Consider the following 11082-nt stretch of genomic DNA (forward strand, 5'->3'; position numbering starts at 1 on the left):
TGGAAATCCAAGTAAACAACACTCACTGACTCTCCTTTGTCTATCCTGCTTTTTATTTCCTCAGAATTCTAACAGATTTGTCAGCCAAGATTTCCCCTTAAGGAAATGATTCTGATTTCAGCATATTTTATCCTGTGCCTCCAAGTACACTAAAACCTTGCCCTTAATAATGGACTCCAACACCTTCCCAACCACTGAGCTCAGGCTAACTGGCCTATAATTGCCTGTTTTGACCTTCCCCCACTCTCTTAAAATGTGGAGTGACATTTGCAAATTTTCCAGTCTTCTGGAACCATTCCAGAATCTAGTTATTCTTGAAAGATCATTACTAATGCCTCCACAACTTCTTCAGTCTCCTCTTTCATGTGTAGTTGAAAGAGGGTACACTGGGGTGTTGGCCATCTGATCCAGGTGACTTATCTGCCTTCAGACCTTTCAGCTTCCCAAGAACCTCCTCCTTAGTTATAGCACTCACTCCCACCCCCTAACACTCCCATATCTCTGGCATACTGATGGTGTCTTCCACAGTAAAGACTGATGCAAACCTTTTACTGAATTCATCTGCCATTTCTTCATATCCCATTACTACCTCTTGACATGTACAGTCAGTTAGGAATGGAATACTAATTTGGGAGTGGGATATCAAGCAAACTATGAATGAGGATAATATTTGTGAATTCAATGTATTGCGTACCGAGATCCTGAGAAGATTGATAAATATATGGATTTATAGGGGAGCCTACAGACTCCACAACTCATATTCTCAGTTTTTATTTATTTATCTATCTATTTCTCCATGTATTTATTTTGCACAATTTGTTTTCTTTTGGTTGTTTGTCAGTCTTTGCTTATGCACAGTTTTTTTATAAATTCTATTATATTGCTTTATTTTCCTGTAAATACCTGCAAGAAAATGAATCTCAAGGTAGTGTATGGTGACCAGATACATACATAATTTGAGAATGACTTTACTTTGACTTTCAACTGGATACATGGAAGAAGTGGATGGGTGAGTGAGGTGGGCAGGCGATCGGACTCAAAACGTTAGAAGAGGTCAGTGCGTTGCATGGAACAGTCACTTGCATGGAACGCAAGAACAGTCTGAAAGCACTGCAATACAAAACAGAGACCGTGAGAATTCACAGAAATTGTGACTACAAATATTATGAATTGGAAACTCATTCGTAAGGCCAGTGATGTTGTGGGGGTGGAACTGGACTCTCTGACAGTGGTGTCTGAAAAGAGGATGCTGTCCAAGTTGCATGCCATCTTGGACAATGTCCCCCATCCACTCCATAATGTACTGGTCAGGCACAGAAGTACATTCAGCCAGAGACTCATTCCACCGAGATGTAACACTGAGCGTCATAGGAAGTCATTCCTGCCTGTGGCCATCAAACTTTACAACTCCTCCCTCGGAGTGTCAGACACCCTGAGCCAATAGGCTGGTCCTGGACTTATTTCCACTTGGCATGATTTACTTATTATCATTTAATTATTTTTGGTTTTATTTTGCTATATTTCTACTGTATTCTTGGTTGGTGCAACTGTAATGAAACCCAATTTCCCTCGGGATCAATAAAGTATGTCTGTCTGTATAAGGTCACTTTGATAACAAAATGAAATCAGAGCAAAGTAAGCTGCAGTTTCAGTGACTTTTCCTTCAGTTACTTGCTGCTTTAACTTTCTACCATGTAAGCATTTTCTAACATCAGTAGTTGGTTGGCATCCATCTGTCTCAAAGAACAATGGGTGATGGTGATCATCATCACAAGCCTGGGTGGAAGGAATGGAGATCCTGAGATGGCCAATCATGAAGATCCCCCTCTCGGCCTCACCGGTGTAGTCCAAAGGAGAGCTTATGAAGCGATACGTTTGGCACAGGCTTGGCTGCAGGAGCTGCCGGAAGAACGTTTAAAGATGTCCAACCGCTTTAGGGGCTCCACTCTGGGTTTACTCCCGTGGCCTTCGTCTCTCCCGAGGCTGCCCAGTGGGGTTATTTACCCACAGCTGGGGATCTGCTTCATGAGTACCAGGGTGTGTCCACACACCGGTGGGCCTGCGTGCTACGTGTGCAGGGGCCAGACCTCCTCCCCGTCCTCTGTAGTTCAGCCTGAGTCCGAGAGGAGTTCAGTTTCCGTGTGTCACCAGCGAGGAGGCACTACACGAGGCTTGTTGTCGGAGAGGCTGTGTACTGGCCTTGTGTAGGGAGAGACTTGCACACTCAGCTCTCCTTTTCACAAGACTGCTAGCTGGCGGTGGAAGCTGAAAGTGAGAGCGACAAGCACGACCCACTGCGTTACCATCCGCCAGACACATCGCAGCAACCATTTTGACATCAGTTAAATACCAAAGAAAAATTCACTAGACTGATGCTAATAGATCAGGATATTGGTCAATAAAAAAAAACCTTTTCAAAGCCTGTGTTCAGTTCATTAAAAAAAATCTGAAGGACGATAAAAGCAGTGAAAGAAACATAACGATTTCATTTTCTTCATTCTGATAAAGACGTTATGTTTTTCCGCTGTACAGAAGTTATAAAGCAAGGATATCACATGACTGCTTTGGAAAGAAACGTCCTTGGAGTGAGAGGATCAGACTAATCACTAACCAGGATCTTCATTTCAATATTAACTACGATAAATTAATGGCTCCTGTAAGCTTTGGATAAGATGCCTGCTGACAGGAATATGTACAGTGAAACTTTCATTAAAGTGAAAGCTTTATCACTAAACTTTAAGGCCTGGTGTCATATTAATTTAGAATGAAATATGTGATTTTTCATAACAATAACCAACATTCGACGTTACCATTCCCTCGAAACTAAGCACTCAGGTCCTAGGCCCAGGCCTTGATCCCTCCTTGGATCCTCAGTTTTCTCACTTGCAGTCAGTTTGGACCGACAACAACATCTCCTCAATCACCACCACCAGCACAGGTGTACCGCAAGGCTGTGTGCTTACCCTCCTGTTCTACTCACTTTATCCTTACGACTGTGGGGTTAAACACAGATCCGTTGCCATATCTGTTCCCTAATGTCACCACTGCTGTTAGCCGAATCAAAGGTGGTGATGAATCAGCATATCGAGGGGGGGGGGAACAATGGAAAATCTGGATGAGCGGTGCCACAACAACAACCTCTCACTCAACGTCAGCAAAACCAGGAAAAAGGAAGTAGAGCCCCCTTTAGTCCACTAAAGGGGATCGGAGGTGGAGAGGGTCAGTCACTTTAAATTCCTTGACCTTATTAAATCAGAGGATCTTTTCTGGGACTAGCACATAAGTGCCGTTACAAAGCAGGCATGGCAACACCTCTACTTTCTTAGAAGTTTGCACAGATTTGCCATGTCAGCTAATATCTTGACTAACTTCTGTAGAGGCACAGCGGAGAGTACCCCGACGGGATGCATCGCGGCCTGCTATGGACGGAAACTCCAATGTCTGAGAACAAGAACGGCTATTAAAAGTGATGGGCACAGCCCAGCCCGTCACAGGGAAAAACCTCCCCACCATTGAGCGCACCTACAAGGAGCACTACCCCAAGGAAGCACCATCCACCATCGATGACATGCTCTTTTCTCACTTCTGCCATTGGGAAGAAGGTACAGGAGCCTTAGGCCCCTCACCACCAGGTTCAGGAATAGTTATTATCCTTCAACTGTCAGGCTCCTGAACCGGCACGGATAATTTCACTCACCTCAACTCTGCCTCATTTGCAAGGTCTCTACATCTCATGTTTTTGGTATTATTTATTTACTTTCAGTAGTTATTGTATGTTTTGAAAATTTACCCAGTTTGCCTTTTTTTGCACTTTGGTTGTTTGTCAGTCTTTCTGTGTAGTTTTTCATGGATTCTATTGCACTCTGTTATATCGTTAATGTCTGCCAGAAAATAAATCGCAAGGTAGCCTGAAGTGATACACACTTGCTTTGAACTTTGAGCTACGTATCCTCATTTTCCCAATACAATTTTGTCCTTTGTCTCAGGCAGGGTCTTCATGTGAGATTTAACCTTCAGTGGAGGGGCCCCACAACATTAAATCACGGAGTTGTATCAGTGTGTGTGTTACTGTACAGCTCTCCCTTATTATTTGCCTGCTCAAATATTCACAACACTGAGACAAATCAAGTTTATTGTCATTTCAACCATAAACTGCTGGTACAGTACACAGTAAAAACGAAACAATGTTCCTCCAGGACCCTGGTGCTACATGAAACAACACAAAACTACACTGGACTATGTGAGACAGCACGAGGCTACACTAGACTATGTAAAACAACATAAAAACTGCACTAGACTACAGACCTGCACAGGACTACATAAAGTGCACAAAACAGTTCAGGGCAATACAATAATTAATAAACAAGACAACAGGCACAGTAGAGAACAAATTACAATATAAGAATGTACATGTCTGTCTAGACTCTGAGTACCGAGGAGTCTCCACGAGGAAATCTACAGGTGCTGGAAATTCAAACAACACACACAAAATGCTGGTGGAACACAGCAGGCCAGGCAGCATCTATAGGGAGAAGCACTGTCGACGTTTCAGGCCGAGACCCTTCGTCAGGACTAATGAAGGGTCTCAGCCCGAAATGTCGACAGTGCTTCTCCCTATAGATGCTGCCTGGCCTGCTGTGTTCCACCAGCATTTTGTGTGTGTTATTGAGGAGTCTGATGGCTCGGGGGAAGAAACTGTTACACAGTCTGGTCGTGAGAGCCAGAATGCTTCAGTGTCTTTTGCCAGATGGCAGGAGGGAGAAGAGATTGTGTGAGGGGTGTGTGGGGTCCTTCATAATGCTGTTGGCTTTGCGGATGCAGCGTGTAGTGTAAATGTCTGTAATGGCAGGAACAGAGACCCCGATGATCTTCTCAGCTGACCTCACTATCCGCTGCAGGGTCTTGCGATCCGAGACGGTGTAATTCCCAAACCAGGCAGTGATGCAGCTGCTCAGGATGCTCTCAATACAACCCCTGTAGAACGTGGTGAGGGTGGGGTGTGGGAGATGGACTTCCCTCAGCCTTCGCAGGAAGTAGAGACACTGCTGGGCTTTCTTGGCTATGGAGCTGGTGTTGAGGGACCAGGTGAGATTCTCCGCCAGGTGAACACTATTGGAGTATAAAAGTATAAATTTTGCTGTGTAACCAAAACTATGTAGTCAGTTTTGAAACTTGCTATTTGCTATGCATGTACCCAATTTAGTAGGAGAATGAAATCCTAAGAATGTAGAAGACAATGGTGTGTTAATGAGAGGTAGCTAAGAGATGTAGATTAGAACATGATTAAGTCAATGGGTAGAAACAATGGTGGCAAGATGTACGTGTGGTACGTGTGATACGCAACTATAGACCGATTACATATGCTAATGCAACTGGACCAGGAGATTGCTATAAAAAATGCGGTGTCCGAGGATCGGTGGGCAATCAGCGACTAGCTCAATGACTGCCTCAGCTTTGATTTGCAAATTAAAGTTTAACCCTTCTTGAAGAATCTTCTGCGTCTCCTGGTCATTTGTGGGGCACGAGAAACCACAACAACACCAAGAAATTTGGCGCTCGTAGCGACCTCTACTGAGGAGCCGTCGATGTTCAGCGGAGAGTGGTTGCTGTAGGTGGGTTTTCATTTGGTGTCTCACAATTCACACAGGAGCGAGATCAGACCTCGTGAGAGAGAGAGAGTTGTTCAAAACTGCATCAAAAAAAATTGTCTCCCTAGGCCTGGGTGAGTTACATATCACAATGATAGGTGGAGATAAATTCGCACTTGCAGCGAGTCCAACCATGCCTAGATCAGAGGAGGACGAAGACTGGATACTGAAACCTCTGGCACCTTGAATACGATGACAATACTTGAAATTTTGCACTTTCAGACTGCACTGATCTACAAAGTCCTTGGCATCACAATGAAATGCCACTGGCTCAGAAAGTTAGCAAAAGGTAACAAGGAAAGTGGGAATTCAATACAACTTGTTAAATCAGCCCAGCTAAGGTTCCTCAACTGGCCGTTTAGAACATGGAACATAGGACAGTGCAGCACAGTATGTGCTCTTCAGCTCTCGATTTTGTGCCAACCGTTTAACCTCCTCTAACCTTTCCTTCCTACATAGCTCTCCATTTTTCTATCATCCATGTGTCTGTCTAAGAGTCTCTTAAATGTCCTAATGTATCTGCCTCCACCGCACGCCCACCCGCTACCCTCTGACATTTCTCTGTACTTTCCTCCAATCACCTTTACATCTTTGCCCCCTTGTATTAGTCATTTCCACCCTGGGAAAAGTCTCTGGCTGTCCACTCTATTGTGCCTTCTATCATCTTGTAAACCTCAATCAACTCACATCTCATCCTCATTTGCTCCGAAGAGAAAACTCTGGATCGCTCCACTTGTCCTCGTAAGATTTGCTCTCCATTTCAGGCAGCATCCTGGTAAATCTCTTCTGCTCCTTCTCTAAAGCTTCCACGGTGTCCTGTCTCCCAGCTGCTAGCTAGAAGTTAGCCGGCTGCTTAAAACAGTTTTCTGGGAAGCCTATCTCTGCCCTTGATGGATTGCGCCACTGAGGGCCAATAAGAACAGACTCTCACCTACTCCTTTAAGAGAATGAGAAAATATATCATGAACTTTCTAATGCTTAATTAAATATTTTGCATTATTTTCCTGTTTTGCCTAATTTTGATTGCTGGCTGAGGAATATGGAGATGTTACAGGAATTGTTGGCAGTGCACGGGACAACATTGCATCGATGGCGTTGGGAGAATGTGAGAAGTTATTACTACAGCATGTGCTTTCAGCACGATGTTTCCAGCGGTGCAACCTGAGTCAGACCCTACACTTTTAAGGACATATTTGACAGCAATGTGGAAAGATGTCCTTGCACTATTTCATCACATCCCTCCTGCTTCTCCCATCACAAACAGTGTGAAGAGGATCTAAGCTCTTCCACAACTCCATACCTCAGAGAGCACAATCTTCTGCAGAAGGCAGTACACCACCAATGTTCTGGAGATTCTGTCCGGTGCATAATGAAGACTGCTTCTGGGCCTGTCCTGGCACTTTGAGAGCTTCTTCATGATGCTTGTTCATTCATACATCTGATCTCTCCTGACATTCAATGAATCATTAGGATTGCAACAGCAAATGTTGAAGTGGATGGTCTTTGCTTTCTGCCATTTTTGCAGTCTGCTTCCAGCTCTGAAGTGGATGAACTTATCAAGGTACACTCCTTCATCAGATTCTCATACATGTGCCCAGATTGTCATGCATATGCCCAGACTGTCATGAATGTGCCCAGGCTGTCATGAATGTGCCCAGGCTGTCATTCCCTGCATGCGTGGAAAGCTAGCCAGGGTCTCAAAATACTCATTTGACTTTGTGCCTAGTTGATAGAAAAGATTTAGCAAGTCAGGAGATGGATCACTTACAGACTCTGATTTGTTCTCAAAGTCACAAAATTTATGTCACTGATTGAACGAAGTTTCTGGTCTGGATTACTCCTCAGAATAGGCTCTTGAAGCAGAGGGAATAACTTCACTCACCCCGTAACTGAACTGTTCCCACTTTTGGAGTCACTTTTGAGGATCTCATGTCCTTGATATCGATTGCTTATTTATTTATTATTATATTTTTGGTTTGCATTTACACACTTCGTTCTCTTTTGTTTATTTATTTTTTGAGATGTAGCACAGATGATCACTGTCTAGCCACTGGAATCACAGAAAATTGAAAGATGAACAGCTCATATGAGTGTGTGAGTGTCAGTTGAAAAAGAGGATCCCAATGCGATGCCACCTTCCAGCCATTTGATTGGTGTATATAGGCCGTGTAATTAAACATCCAGGCATATTGTTGTGTGAGGGAGGTTTTTGTCCCCAACACCCTCTGGGTGGAATTTTATTCTCTCGCTTTCCATCCAATCTTTCCAGCAGCCCACTTCCGGTCAAGATGGCGCCAGCGTCCAACGCTCCCTCGGCCAACATCTTCAGGATAGTGAACCAAAATATCTTTTTTTTGCTTCTTTTACGTCTGCTTTTCACTTGAAGTGTGCCCCTGGGACTGTTAGAGCCTGCGATTTACAGTTTGGAGATTGCTTGAGTGACTCAGCACTTTGCCGTCGATTCCGGGAAGCGAGCGCGTACTCAGGTGGCCTCAACATGAAGAAACTTGAGATGGGACATGAGCCGATTTTGGATTCCATTTCGCCATTTAAAGCATCCATTATTTGCCAATTAAAGGGTCGAGGAAGATTGAGACATCAAGGCGAATGCAGAAGGCAAGCGAGAGTTTCAGCTCCGTCTGCCTTTTGATTGCCGCTGGAGAAGGAGCTGGCGAGCGGTCGATTGCTGTGGCAGGCGGGTAGGCCTCTCTGCCTCGGGCGGCGCCCCTCTCTTTCGAACAGTGTTGCCGATATCCTGAGATGGTATTGTGGTTTTGCACTTGTGAATTGGACTATTGCATACATGGGCTGCGGATTTTCTTCAAGCATATGGTTTTTATATTCTGCTTTTTCTTTATCTCCCATTCCGTTGCCATTTTGTTGTGTGAGGGAGGGGGTTAGCTTTTTGTGCAGAGGAGGGGTTGATTTTTGGGAGGGGGGGGTCGATGTACCTGGTCCATTTTGCGCACAGGGAAGGGGGTTTTGCAGGGTTGATGATCGGAACGCCGTTCTTTTCCGTACGGGAGGTGGGTGTGTTGGTGTTTCTCTGTGAATGACTTTCACATGCTTTGTTTCGTGGCTCTCCAGAGTTGTATAGGGATACATGCTTAGGTAATAAACTCTGAAATAAGTTCCCCTGGTTTTTTGACCCCTCATTTAATGAAAGTAATAACCATAAGAGATTCTGCAGATTCTGAAAATCCAGAGCAACGCTGGAGGAACTCAGCAGGTCAGGCAGCATCTATGGAAATGGAATAAAGAGTCAATGTTTTGGGCTGAGACCCTTCATCAGGACTCTCAGCCCGAAACGTTGACTCCTTACTCCTTTCCATAGATGCTGCCTGACCTGCCGAGTTCCTCCAGTGCTTTGGTTTAAAAACATTACCTTTACTGAATATACAAATTTGTTAATTTTGTTTTATAATCATCCTGAAATAAACTTACCCTTCCTTCACAGACACAAGAGGTACTGCAGATGCTGGAAATATAGAGCAGCACACACAATGTGCTGGAGGAACTCTGCAGGCCAGGCAGCACCTCTGGAAAAGAGTAAACAGTGGACATTTTGGGTTGAGACCCTTCGTCAGGACTAGAACGGAAAGAGGAAGAAGTTAGAATAAGGTGGAGGAAAGGAAGGAAGAAGTACAAGATGGCAGGTGATAGGTGGAACTGGGAGAAGGGGAGGAGTGGAAGTAAAGAGCTGGGAAATTGATTGGTGGAAGAGATAAAGGGCAGGAGAAGGGGGTGTCCAACTGATGGCATGAAGATCGATCTCTTGAACTTCTGGTAATTGCCCCCTCTCCTCTCCACCATACCCCGTTCCTGTTTCTCTTCTTTACCTGCCCCCCCCCACCTTCTTATGCTGACTTCTTCCCCCTTCTTTTCCAGTCCTGATGAAGGGTCTTGGCCCAAAGCGTCAACTGTTTATAACTATCAATAGATGCTGCCTGACCCGCTGAGCCCCTCCAGCACATCACCCTTCCGTAACGCTGCAAGATCCAATGACATCATCATTACGCGCCGTGTCATATGACATGGGCAATCATGGTCTTCCATCTGAGTAGTTCTAATAGCTCGTCAAAACTTTTGCCTGTCCATCTCTTGACGTAACTCACAAACGGCATGCACTGTCAACCGTGACTTTTTGTCTCATCACTGCAAGATGTTCGATTTCTCTTTCCTCAGTACATGTCCCAGAAGTTACAGCTGCCATTTCCTGATTCCAATAACATATAAGGATCTGATTACTAGTTTTACTGAAGTCTGTTACTAAACTGACTGGCCTCTGATTTATGAGAGAGTTGGTTATATAAGTGACCCAGATTCTTGTTCTGTGATAAATCATTCTGAATTTAGTGAATTAAGTTGCTTCCTTTGGGAACTAGAAACGGGGATATCAGGCTTTGCCTTTGGAAATGTTATAGACGGGATCTTGCTCCCAGCTGCTGCATAGTAATACTTTTTGTAAAAGCTGTGCATTATTTCTTTGGCCTTGTAGACTTCACGGGCAAGTGACACTGACCTAATTTAAAAATAGAACTCTACCATCTTTTTAGTAGATAAGGGCATTTGTTGATTCACGTAAACATGGGAGGGAAATAGGAAACTTGAAGACTTGTTTGTAAAAAAAATCAGAAACCATTTTAATTATAGATCCTTATCAATGTGGCTCAGGCACAGGATGATATGACCACTGGCTCAATTTTTAAGGTGTACTTTAAGGCAGTCTTTTTTATTGCTTTTTTGTATTGCAAAACATATGTAAAGTTTATCTTTTTCATATGGCCTGCCTGGTGCCATATGCCTGTGACGCTACTGCAGGTAAGTTTTGCCATCACTCCAGAGCATGCATATAGTGTGTATACGACAATAAGCTCAACTTTGATTTTGAAAATTGCCCCTTTAGATACTCTGAAAGTAACTTCGTAAGGGTTTCAAAAGCAGGTTAGATGACAACTATGGAGAGAGTAACAAAGTTAGCCTTTTACTCAGAAACGGGAAAGTTATAAACTCAACCAATTTAAAATAATAGATGCTGGCGGAAGGGAGTTGGGAGACAATTTGTAATAAGGTGGAAGGCAGGAAAGATTAAATCTCAATACTGTTGATAAAGCAAGGGGAAGGTTGATAAAGGACAAATGAAGAAACGTGAGATGAGACCAGAGGAGATGGAAACAGCAACAACAGATGTTGTCCAAAAATAAGACAGGGATAGGTTTGATCTGTGATTGTTGAGCAGAGTATTGAACAAAGCTGTGAAGTGGAGAGACGATCAACAATATATTGTTCCGTAAGAAAGGGAGACACAGCACAGAGAGTTGAGTGTGAATGGTGTGGGATGTCAAGATGTCAAATTCAATGTCAAATCTGGTTCCGAGAGTTTCCATGGCAGGATATCTGGTTGAGTTTCCAAAATGATTTGGGTTTTAAGATG

This window comes from Hemitrygon akajei, chromosome 7 (genome assembly GCF_048418815.1).
Source record: "Hemitrygon akajei chromosome 7, sHemAka1.3, whole genome shotgun sequence".
NCBI lineage: Eukaryota > Metazoa > Chordata > Chondrichthyes > Myliobatiformes > Dasyatidae > Hemitrygon > Hemitrygon akajei.